Source organism: Odontesthes bonariensis, chromosome 15 (genome assembly GCF_027942865.1).
Source record: "Odontesthes bonariensis isolate fOdoBon6 chromosome 15, fOdoBon6.hap1, whole genome shotgun sequence".
Taxonomy (NCBI): Eukaryota; Metazoa; Chordata; class Actinopteri; order Atheriniformes; family Atherinopsidae; genus Odontesthes; species Odontesthes bonariensis.
This window is the reverse complement of record NC_134520.1, coordinates 2,521,918-2,533,334: the sequence shown is the minus strand read 5'-3', so window position 1 is coordinate 2,533,334 and position 11,417 is coordinate 2,521,918. Positions and strand designations below refer to the sequence as shown.

The 11,417-nt window shown below is 42.9% G+C and overlaps 1 long non-coding RNA gene across 3 annotated transcripts; it reads right to left on the bottom strand.

The window, feature by feature from the left end:
• Nucleotides 1-5,809: 5,809 nt before the first annotated feature.
• LOC142400051 (uncharacterized) lies at nucleotides 5,810-10,983 on the bottom strand. Of its 3 annotated transcripts, XR_012772907.1 has the most exons (5): nucleotides 10,827-10,983; nucleotides 10,044-10,296; nucleotides 9,125-9,191; nucleotides 7,181-7,272; nucleotides 5,810-6,081 (listed from the first exon to the last, which is right to left on the bottom strand). It is a non-coding gene; the product is annotated as an uncharacterized LOC142400051 (long non-coding RNA). The 3 variants fall into 3 exon arrangements; XR_012772905.1 differs by having other exon boundaries at nucleotides 5,810-7,272; XR_012772906.1 differs by lacking the exon at nucleotides 10,044-10,296 and having other exon boundaries at nucleotides 5,810-7,272.
• Nucleotides 10,984-11,417: the final 434 nt, after the last annotated feature.

Genomic DNA, 11,417 nt, shown 5'->3' with positions numbered 1-11,417 from the left:
GACTTCAAGCCTTCTTGTAAACTCTGCATTCTACACTATAGACAATGTAAAATTGACAACAAACTGCACTGAATTTTGGGTTACCGGGTTTCCACTGGCACAGTCTTTTCATCCTATTGTCACACCCAGCTTGTCACACGCCAGTGCTTGGTCAGAGGACTGTAACATTGGTTTTGAACGCACAGCCATCCATTTTCTTTTCCAGCTTAATCCAACTATTGCTGTGAGGAGACAGCGGTAACTACCTCCATGCAGCTCATTTTGAAAGCACATGGATCCAACAAAGCATCACTTTTGCGCATGTGGGACTAATATATATTTTTTAAATGTCTACCTATGATCTTAACCAAGTACCTTATTTGTGTGTAGTTTAGAACGTAGTAGTATAATACCTGTGTGCGGTAAGTCAAAAGACCAAATGAGCAGAAATGAATCCTGTCCTCTAGAGTTGGATGTTTATTCCCCTCTTTCTCTCGGTCCACCTTTGATTTCATAGAATGATATTTTTTTTGCCACCATTAACTATCTGTGCAGACAGGTGCACAACCGTAGCTTTAGAGCACTTCTCTGTGAATATGAAAGCGACAATAATAGAGTACCCCTGAAAACTGACTTGAAAGGCTTTTGATGAAACATCACTATGTAACAAGTTGGCAAAAAGAACGTGATAGTCTTTTGGAGAGATGGAATGGGGCTTCATCTGCAGTAATGAGGGAACTACTCTGGTCCATTGTGGTGAAGAGGGAGTTGAGCTGGTAGACAAAGCTTTTGCCTTACTGGTCCATCTTCGTTGCAACCGTCACCTACGGTCACAAAAACTGGGTAGTGACTGAAAGAATGACATCGGAAATACAAGCTGCTGAAAATACTTTCCTTGCGAGGATGGCTGGGCTCAGCCTTAGAAAAAGGGTGAGAAGCTCAACGATTTAAAAGGAGCGAGGAGTAGAGCTGACGCGGTTCAGGCATTTCATTAGGATGCCTCCAGGTTGCCCCCCCCCTGAGGTTTTTTGAGCAAGTCCAACCGAGAGGAAGTCCTGGGACAGACCCAGAACATGCGATAGAGATTACATAACCCATCTGGTATGGGAACAGTTTGAGCTGCAGAGTGTCGCTGGGGAGGGGAAGTCATGGTTTCCCTCCTAAAACTGTTGCCTTCAAGACCTGACCTAGGATATTTGGAAAATAATTAATGGATGAAGGGTCTTTTATATGCATGACAACCTTAATGCTAACCGTTAGGTCCATGATTTTATCCATTTATTCTTGGACTAGCCTCTAAAGTCAATTGTCAGTCCATTTCTACTTGCGACAACGAAATGATAAGCTCACCTTTCCTTTTCATGTTAAACTGCGAATAAACTGTTCCAACATTACAGCATGTCTTTATATGACTACAATGCTACAAAATGAACACACAGCTGAATGTATTTGAAAGGTTTATAATTGGTTAAATTCATCAAATGGGCCAAAAAAGTAGGGTGGAATGTTGCAGGGAACCAGTTTTTGGCACTACACCAGCATGTTAAAGGGGAACTCCGGGGCATTTGAAGCGCAATCCCATTGCTAGAGGTTGTCAAATACTGACAGTAGGACACAGACTGGTGCAAATCGGCGCTCCCTGTGCGGCGATTGCACTGTTTGCGCAGCCTGTCATGCTAGCCAAATACGTGGTGGCTAAAGGGCAAGTGCTAAACCTTCCACGTAAAACAACAACCTGCACACTGCAGAAACGTCACACCACTTTATAAACCATCCGACAATAAAGTCACAAGCCTTACCATCAAAACCATATGCATGGTTCTCACATTACTGGCATGGGGACGTTACAAAACAACTTTATAAACAGCATGTCACTTACCGGTTGTCGGTATGCTCGCGCATGTGAAAGCCCAAAAGAGTCAATGGACGATACTCCCATATACAAAACAATTATCTTCTCTAGAAAAACTGCGTTCAAGTATTTAAAACATTACAACAATACATGCCCAGTAATATTGTTGTAATGTTTTAAATACTTGAACCCAGGTTTTCTAGAGAAGATAATTGTTTTGTATATGGGAGTATCGTCCATTGACTCTTTTGGGCTTTCACATGCGCAAGCATACCGACAACCGGTAAGTGACATGCTGTTTATAAAGTTGTTTTGTAACGTATGCAAAATACAATGAACTGTACAGTCCACCAAGAGTGTGCTGGTCTTAATTCAATCTTGAGAGACAAAAGCACTTTGATCAATACATACAAATCATGTTTCTGGTATCATAGCCTGCTATTTTGACACTAATTTATAACATTGTGAAGGTATGACTTAACCTAACAATAGAATCATTCATCCTCTATCTGCACCTACCATGATGACATACAAAACATACAGATCTATGCAGTCTATACGTATATAGAAACAGCAAAAATACTGATGTGATCAAAAGTGTGCTCCAGCCATTGTTCTTGAGCTAGTCCTTCAAATATTTGAAGGTGTGCGTGTTAATTTCCATCTCTGTGTTCGAAGAAGTGCACACACTGACCGAGTAGGCTACTGTTTTAGTGCAGCCTGCAGTTCAGCAGTGGCTAAGTGTACATATATGCATACATACGTACATATATGTTTAGATATAGATCGTTTTGTACACCTAAAAAACAAATCAGCATTAAGGTGGTATGTTGGTGAGTTACTGACATTTGCCAAAGATTGCTGATGGTACACTGCAGTTGTGCTGCAAGACTGTAAAGTTTGCCATCACATATCAGACTATAAAAAGATTGAAATGGTCAGTTACTACAGGAGTATTAAAGATCAGATGACAGGCTATAGTCATATCAGCACTTTGTAACTAAGCGGTGTAAAGTTTTATGGTGCCGCAGGTCAAGCAAGAGACAGTATAAATCAAAAGAGACATTAAAAAGACAGACTAGTATATTAGAAATGATGACTTGTAGCGCGGCTTGCACGGTCTCTGTGTGGCCCTGTGATGGATTGGCGACCAGTCCAGGGTGTACCCTGCCTCTTGCCCAATGACAGCTGGGATAGGCTCCAGCCCCCAGTGGCCCTGAATTGGATTAAGCGGGTATGGAAAATAGATTGATGGGTGGATTTGCTGCGTGTAGTTCCCTTTTTTGTCAAGCTATATGTCTCATCACTCTATCTGTCTGTCCCACACCACCGCATTGGTGTCCCGACAAACTGATGACGTAGGATGCACAGAAGTTGGTGCACAGAGTGCACATTCCATGTGGAGCTCCATCAAATTGTCAGGTACGTAGAGTGCCACACACGGTCGTATTGACCTGCACAAAGTGCGTCCCGTCTGCAAAACTAGCTCGGTTAGGTCAGGACAAATGTGGACTGGAAATTTACAAAAGGACCAACTGAATTTATTACCATCCATCCATCCATCCATCCATTATCTTCCGCTGGTCCGGGGATCGGGTCGCGGGGGCAGCAGCTTGAGCAAAGAGACCCAGACGTCCCTGTCCCCGGCCACTTCCTCCAGCTCTTCTGGGGGGACCCCGAGGCGTTCCCAGGCCAGCCGAGAAACATAGTCTCTCCAACGTGTCCTGGGTCTTCTCCGGGGCCTCCTCCCAGTGGGACGGGCCCGGAACACCTCACCAGGGAGGCGTCCAGGAGGCATCCTAACCAGATGCCCGAGCCACCTCATCTGACTCCTCTCAATGCGGAGGAGCAGCGGTTCTACTCCGAGCCCCTCCCGGATAACCGAGCTTCTCACCCTATCTCTAAGGGAGAGCCCAGACACCCTGCGGAGGAAACTCATTTCGGCCGCTTATTCGCGATCTCATTCTTTCGGTCACTACCCACAGCTCGTGACCATAGGTGAGGGTAGGAACATAGATTGACCGGTAAATCGAGAGCTTCGCCACGACGGGCCGGTGCAGAGCCCGCATCACTGCAGACGCCGCACCGATCCGTCTGTCAATCTCCTGCTCCATTCGTCCCTCACTCGTGAACAAGACCCGGAGATACTTGAACTCCTCCACTTGAGGAAGATCTCGTTCCCGACCCGGAGAGAGCATTCCACCCTTTTCCGGCCGAAGACCATGGTCTCGGATTTGGAGGCGCTGATTCTCATCCCAGCCGCTTCACACTTGGCTGCGAACCGCTCCAGTGAGAGCTGAAGGTCACGGCCCGACGACGCCAACAGAATTTATTACAACTACGTAAACTCAGTATCACCTATACTGTACAGAGCGTTGAGCGACCACTCCCCCATGCTGCGTGATGACACACGAGTTAAAAAAATTAACAAAAAATTATTTTTTGTTAATTTCCTTTTTAGGAACACTACTCAGAATTCCCAGTTATTGTATGAAATTGATCGTTAACTGTTCAAAGTCAAATTTGCACAAAAAAATAATGCAAAGACTTTGTTTAACACAGTCTGCAGGTTGCACTTTAACCTGCTTTAAAGCTTTTTTTCAGAGTTGTTTCAGATAGGTTAAGAGAAGCAAAATGTTTATTTTTATCTCTCACGCTAGATCTGAATATTACTTGTTACTATGAGCCATGATTGATCTTTAAACCTTGAATACAGACAGTGAGCTAAGAAGAACCATGGAAAACTCACACGCATGCATTAAGGCAAAGCTATATTCCAGACAACAAACTGATTTATGTGGCAGCCACAGATGTAAGCAAACCACACATCAAGCATGACTCACAGAGCTTGACAGGAAAAACAAAAAGAGCCATGAGGAGGAAGCCGTCGGCTATCAAGGAAGGGAGAAGTGAAAGAGGATGTACCCCCGCCAGTCACCTGGCACAGCCATCAAATCTGCTTGCAGTGCCAGGAACTGTGCGATCGCCTTCACCGGGTATCTCAGGACCATGTGCCCCCATCTCCTTAAATAACTCTCTATGAGTCTATTGTTCCTGGAAGGACCTTCCCATGCATCCCACCCCCATAAGGGGAAGACTACACTTTCACCTCATTGACTGGTTGTGTGTTTGTGCACTTTGAGCGTCAGTGTGTCTGCCCTGCAGGTGGGAGTGTGTCCGCGTGGTGCTCATGATGTTGGAGGATTTAGCAGATGGTGTGAGACAGGGCAGGAGACAGAGCCTGTCGAACAGGATGCTTCTAACAGGGGTCAGGTGGATGATATTACAGAGTGCTGTTTACTGCTCAGCGCTCCAGCCGGAACCTCTCCAGCCTTTTACACAAACACTCCAGCTCCAACCCTCTCTCTTTCTTCACATTTTCCAAATCCATACAACACAGCTGTGTGCTGTTCTTCAGTAGAAAACGCTGAGCTTGCAGCCGTTGTGTTCCCATTAATCTTAATGGCAGGCTTGAGAAAATACGCCGTCCATTAAGTTTGTTCTGGGCATACTGGAACATTGTAATGGCCATTTGTTCAATCTTATTGCAAATTTGAATTTCCACTTGTACTAATTAGCTTTTTTTATCCATCCAATGCCAGAAGCTCCTGAGCACTGATAAGCTTTCTTTGTATGGTGTAATTATAATGACAGCCACTAGATGGGGTGTTGTGGCCTTTCAGTTTCAGCGTGCCTTGCCAGCTCAATACATATAAAGAATAAAACACTACAAAAAGCATTTACTTTGGCTTACTTAACATACCATTAAAAGACAACAGGTGATGGCATCTAATGGATGATAATGAGAAATAAGAAATCCTTCTCTCTGATTCTCCCAAAGCTGACATTGTTAGTTGGAAGTTATAAAGAGCATTCTCTGAGAAGCTGGAAGTGTTTTGTGGTGCATCTGACAACATTATGAGGAATCTGAATTACTGCCACATTTATCGTAATTTCCCTATCCCACCCTACAATCCCTCTGTGCCTCTCTGTCCCGATGTGAAAGCTCAGAGAACTCCGACTGAACCCTGTCTCATAAGCCAACTCTGATTTATTCAGATCTACTGGTGTTGTTGTTTGTGTTATGTAGGCAGATGGAGGGTTGATCGTACCAGAGTCAGGGTTCTTAGGGCTCCTTAACACTCTTTGGAGCTCCAGGCTGTCTCCTCTGGACTCCTCGTCACATGCGAAAGAAGGCCAGGATGAGGATTTTTGTGGGAATTTGAACCCAGCCAACAGCTAGAGATGCTCTGCAGTCAAAGAACATGCTGTTTGTGAGAGCCCATGTGTGGCTGTATCATGTCTGATGTATATGATGTACATTTGGGTTACATTATGGGTATGGGTGAGTAATTTCAGGCCTCCAGTTCCCCTTTTCCCAATCAATTAGCGGTTTTTATGGTGTCAGTCTAAGGGACAAGAGCCTATTAGCCACTGTAATCAAAGTGATCTGTGACTACTTTAATCTGGGTCCTTCCCTCAAAAATCCATTTCCTTTCTGTGATGGGGCCTCACTTTGGGACAATAAAACATGGTGTCCCCAAAATCAGTAATGATGCCATGAGAACACTTACATCAAATGAGTCAAGTGTTGAAAAACTACTCTTGCATGGATTAACTTTGGCGTCGTGGGAGCAGCAGAAATAGAACTTTGAGTATGTTCATTATTAAATCGTTTCTTTTAGACATGAGCAACATTAGCATACATTTTGAAAAGTGTTTTAGGCCACATCGTTATGTAAATCCAATGATGTGTCTTTTTGTAGCTCTGGTTTTCATCAGTTTGACAAAAACACTTGATACTCTTGCAATGACATGCTTTTCTCTGTGTGTAACTGGTACTCAGGCGATCAGTTTCTGCCACACTCTCAAGCGAATTTGCAGAGACTTTTGAAAAGCAGATTAGTTATGCATCCAATATCGGGTGTGGAACAAATAAATTAGGCTGCATTCTGATGACATGAGGATGAGATTTAAGCTAGGTTAAGCATGGATTTAATAGAATAACAGGTTGCTTACTGTTAAAAATGAAGAAGAAGAACCAAGAAAATGATTTGCAACACAAAAATAGAGGTGTCTTGAGGACTTATTTTTCATGTTGTTATTCTAACATGCTAGCAAGGGTTCTTTGTGTTTCCTCTCCAGAAATGGAAAGTGATCAGTCATGCTAGCTAAATGTTTGCTCCGACAGAATTTTTTTTATTGCAAATGCTGTTTCCACTTCCTCTCATGTGCATTAACTCTCCTAAAGGTTGAATAAAAATTTAAATTGTTTTGTCAGTTTTCGTCTTTTCCATTCACCTTTACTTCAAATAATACATGCAAAAACATTTGCATCTTTCTCTTTACCAACGAAGTGAAAGACAGTTTTGTAGATTTTCTCTGGAGTCCTCTGTGGGCTGTGTTGATGCAGCTTCCGTCTCTGAGTGGCAAAACAACACCTGCCAGTGAAAATTGAATCTGTTTGTTAACATGACTTGATAAATGCCACCTCTATTTATGTTGTGAAATATGTGGGAAATCAGCTGATCAAAGTCAGGACTGTATGGTCAGATTGTGTTAAGAGTTTAACAGCCTGAAAGATTGTGAATGTGAAGGTGTGGAGGCAGTTAAACTGAAGAGGTGTCCTGGTTGTAAACAGTGACTTTCTGGATCATTTTGTCACTGGTGGATTTGAGCCTTTTTCTGGCCACTTCATTGATTAATGTAGTTTACCCAGTAATTATCTGGATTGTCTCTTTATATTCCGACCATACTCAATCTATCACTCTAATAGACAGTCCCACATGGATAAATATAACATGTGTTCATTTAATTTCCTAGAACACAGGAAAAAGGAAGTTCCACACAGGAACGGAGCACGATGGCCTTTAGTCCGCTCTGAGTCCCTGATCTGTCCAAATATGAAAAGTCTTCTCTACCCATCTCATCTTTTCATATTTCTCTCAATTTCAGGGCTTGCTCTAGTTTCTATCCATTCCCTAATCCACTTATGCTGTAACACTTCTGTCTTTTACAGTGATTTGATTTCAAATTTATTGAGTGGAACAGGAAATGATGATGTGCATCCTGTCTCCTCAGAATGAGATTATCACTCGTTTTGCGCAGTTCATTCGTGATTCCACCTCCTCCCACACACCCTTGTGATGCTGAACTCCTCGGCAGCCCTGGCATGGTCTACCTGTGTGATCGCTTGTATGGGACTTCTATAATCTGCCTCAATCTTACTCATTTTCACACTTATCTGAATTGGAATTGCTCCTCCTGTCAAGCCATATTTCCAATAATCTGCCATGCTATTACTGTTTACTTAGTGTGACATAAGGCAACACTCTCAGACCAAGTTTGAAGTTTTGTTAGTTCAGGGGGCTCACCACACCCTGCATCCCTCTCTTTCTCTGTCTCCCCCTTTTCCTGTGGAAACGGGATCGTTTCGAACGAGGGGAGATAAGCTGAGTGGACGAGGTGAGTGAGGGCTTTTTGTGTAAGGTCTGACGCACACAGTGCTCCTTTTCCTGACAGCGCCCCTGCACTCAATGAGGGGGGGTGTGATCACAGGTCAGATTGAGCTGTTCTGTTCATTTTTGCTCCTGCTTTTGTGTGTTGGCTTTCCCTCTGACAGACATTATCTCTTATAACAATTTTTAACGACTGAGGCCGGCAGATAGACCGCAGACTCGCCATCACTCCCTCTGATGCCCTTTTTGATCTCTGATCCACTTTATGTTCAGGGAGGATGATGTTACCACATCTTTATCTGCCCTCTTCACTTTCTAAACTTATCTCTTTGATATCGTCTCCTCATCATTCATGTCACCTCTCTATCCTCTCCCTCTTTAAATCATGCCTCTTTAATTTTCAGGAAGTGCATACAGTATGAATTCCAATGGCAATCTTCTACTGAGACCGCAGAGCAATTTCTTCATAAATAGTAATGCCTGGATTGGAATTTTCCATCTTGCTCAGTGGTTATGGGCGTGAAACAGGAGGAGGGGAGTGGACTTTGACATCTTCCATGTTGAGTCTTGGCCAGCTAATTAAAAAAACATAACAGGGAGGGGGAAACACTGACAACATAATTGGATTTCATAAATTCAGGAGATTATGAGAGTTTGATGGCTACACACCAGTTTGAATATAACAGTTATTTTTGTTAGTCTTTTGACTTGATAAGATTGTAGCTGTTTCTGACTGTTTCTTGTTTTTTGTGCAAAGCAGTGTTAACTGCTCCAACTTAATCATTTCCATGCAATTCCAAGAGGATCAAGCACTTGCAAAAGCAAGTGAGTTTACCTCTCTAGGTGTGAAAACCTCCAACAGATTTCCAAGCAAGTCCTCAAAGAAGAATCCAGAGCAAAACCTAAACAAACAAATAAACAAGACAAAAAACAGAACATTACTAAGTAGCAAAAAGTATTCAAAGCTTTGTTCTCAGTATCCCTTGTCGAGCGCTAACGGCAACTTAATGTTTCCTGTAGCTTCTGATCAGTCCTGCACAATAGCCCAGAGGAATTTTAGCCCATTCATCTGAAGAGCAGCTTCAGCTCTGTGGGTTTCCTCACACAAATTGCCTGCTTTGGGTCCTTCGACAACATCTGTTTTGTATTAAGTTCAGTACTTTGACTTGACCATCGCAGGACAACTATATGCTTCCTTTGATGGAATAACTTGCTTGTTTTTATTGCCATTCTCTTCACCAAACACTTATTGTTTAAACCAAAAGGCTCTATTTAAAAAAAAAAAAAAAAGATAAAAATTCCAGTTGTCTTCTGGTTTGTCCATGTGTTCCTGTGATTGCTAACAGCAGATTGACAGACTGACTCTAATTTCACCTTCATATTGGCTGTTTATCTCAGAGCTTCACACACTTTTGCCTCTGATACTATATGTAAGACTGGATCGTTTTCCTCAATAAAAAAGCAACAAAAATACATTTTTGTCCATAAAAAGACTGGATTCTCTTTCTCAAACTTTCAGGCATCACTAAATGTATCAGTGATGTCATTCATGAGGGGAAATGTCCAGTTACCAAACCTCACTTCCCCAAAGTGGTGGGCCTCCAGGGAGTTGAGCCAACTTAAATATAAACTCTCACACCGTGTTCACACAGATACCAGCAGAACACACACACAGTATTACAAGTACTAAATAAGGGCTCTGGATGGGTGCATACTGTACATGCATACAGGCTCGGACTGATGGATCATATCACCTGTTTATCAGCAAGTCCTTGTAAGTTTTGAGCTTGATTTGTGGTTCTTTTGGTTGACTTATATGCTACCTCTCTTCCAAAGCACAGCAGCCTCTTCTTTCTCCACAGCTGATGCTTATCCGTCTGTGTCAAATCTTTCTCTCCTTGTCTTCATCTTTGCTTCCCTTTTGCATCTACCCCCCTTCTCTCTATCCACCCAGGAATGTGTGATATGTGGATCAGCAGACGGGCTGTGTAATAGTCCCGCTGAGCACTGGAGAGAAGGCCAGACGAAGGGAGAAGATCTGAAAAACAACCCCGCTGCCACCTCAAGTCATGCATACTTCATCACCTCTCTTGAGTCCGGCGATCATCTCACACCTAACCTACTTTTATGACCTTTTTACTTCAGTGCCACCTAAGTCTCATGCACATCTACAGTCTGCAAGGGATGGTCAGAAACATTGATCCTCTGGATTTATTTGATTTATTTATTTAATTTTGACACAATTAAAAAACAATAATTCCTCTAGAAGCTATGTTATTTACTGTTACATCCCCCCAAATCCCTCTAAAATTGAGAGAGGATGTGTTTTTGATTTACAGGAGGATAACTAAATAGAGGGGTTGAGGAAACGAGGGATTTCGAGTCAGATGAAGAAGGAGAGTGCTAAGGAGGAGCATATGAGTGGTGCATAATGATTTGTTATTGGCTTACTGATGGTCAAACACAACAGAAACAGACTTTTTAGAGTGAAATATATACACAGTGTGCAGCAAATGCAAGTCCAAGTATAGACTTACCGTGCAGGCCTTGCAGTCCTAAAAGGAGGGGGCTGATAGAAAATGAAAGAGAAATACCTTTCGAGTCAGCAGCAGTGTAAATGAAGAAGTTCAGGGGCAAAGAGGAGAAAAGGAATAAATGAGGCAAAGAGTCGGGGGCAGAGTGTGCAGCTGAAAAGCTTAGCATGTGTTTCTGATATATTATCACTCACTTCTAAAACACACCTCACATATTTTACCCGTACATGGACAGAGGAAGATGGTGTTTGGTGTGTGTATGTCTGTTTGTGTGTGCACACAGAGCCAGCAGGAGCTGCAGACCGGTCGTCGGGTTTTGTCTTTGTTGGATAGTTGCGCACAGAACCTATTTTAAACATGCGCTTGGATTCATACACTCTGAGTATACACAGATTAAAATATGGCCGATTGCTTATGTGGTTCATGTAGCTGGGACCTTTGCACACACAAGATGAAGGATTACACAGATACAGAGGTAAACATTAAGTAGAGCAGCTCTGTGCAGTGAACGGACTTCCAGACAAAACAAGCCTTGACAGTGAGATGACCACGACTCAACTTGAGCTGCTATCTTATCTCGAAGTCACTGCACCC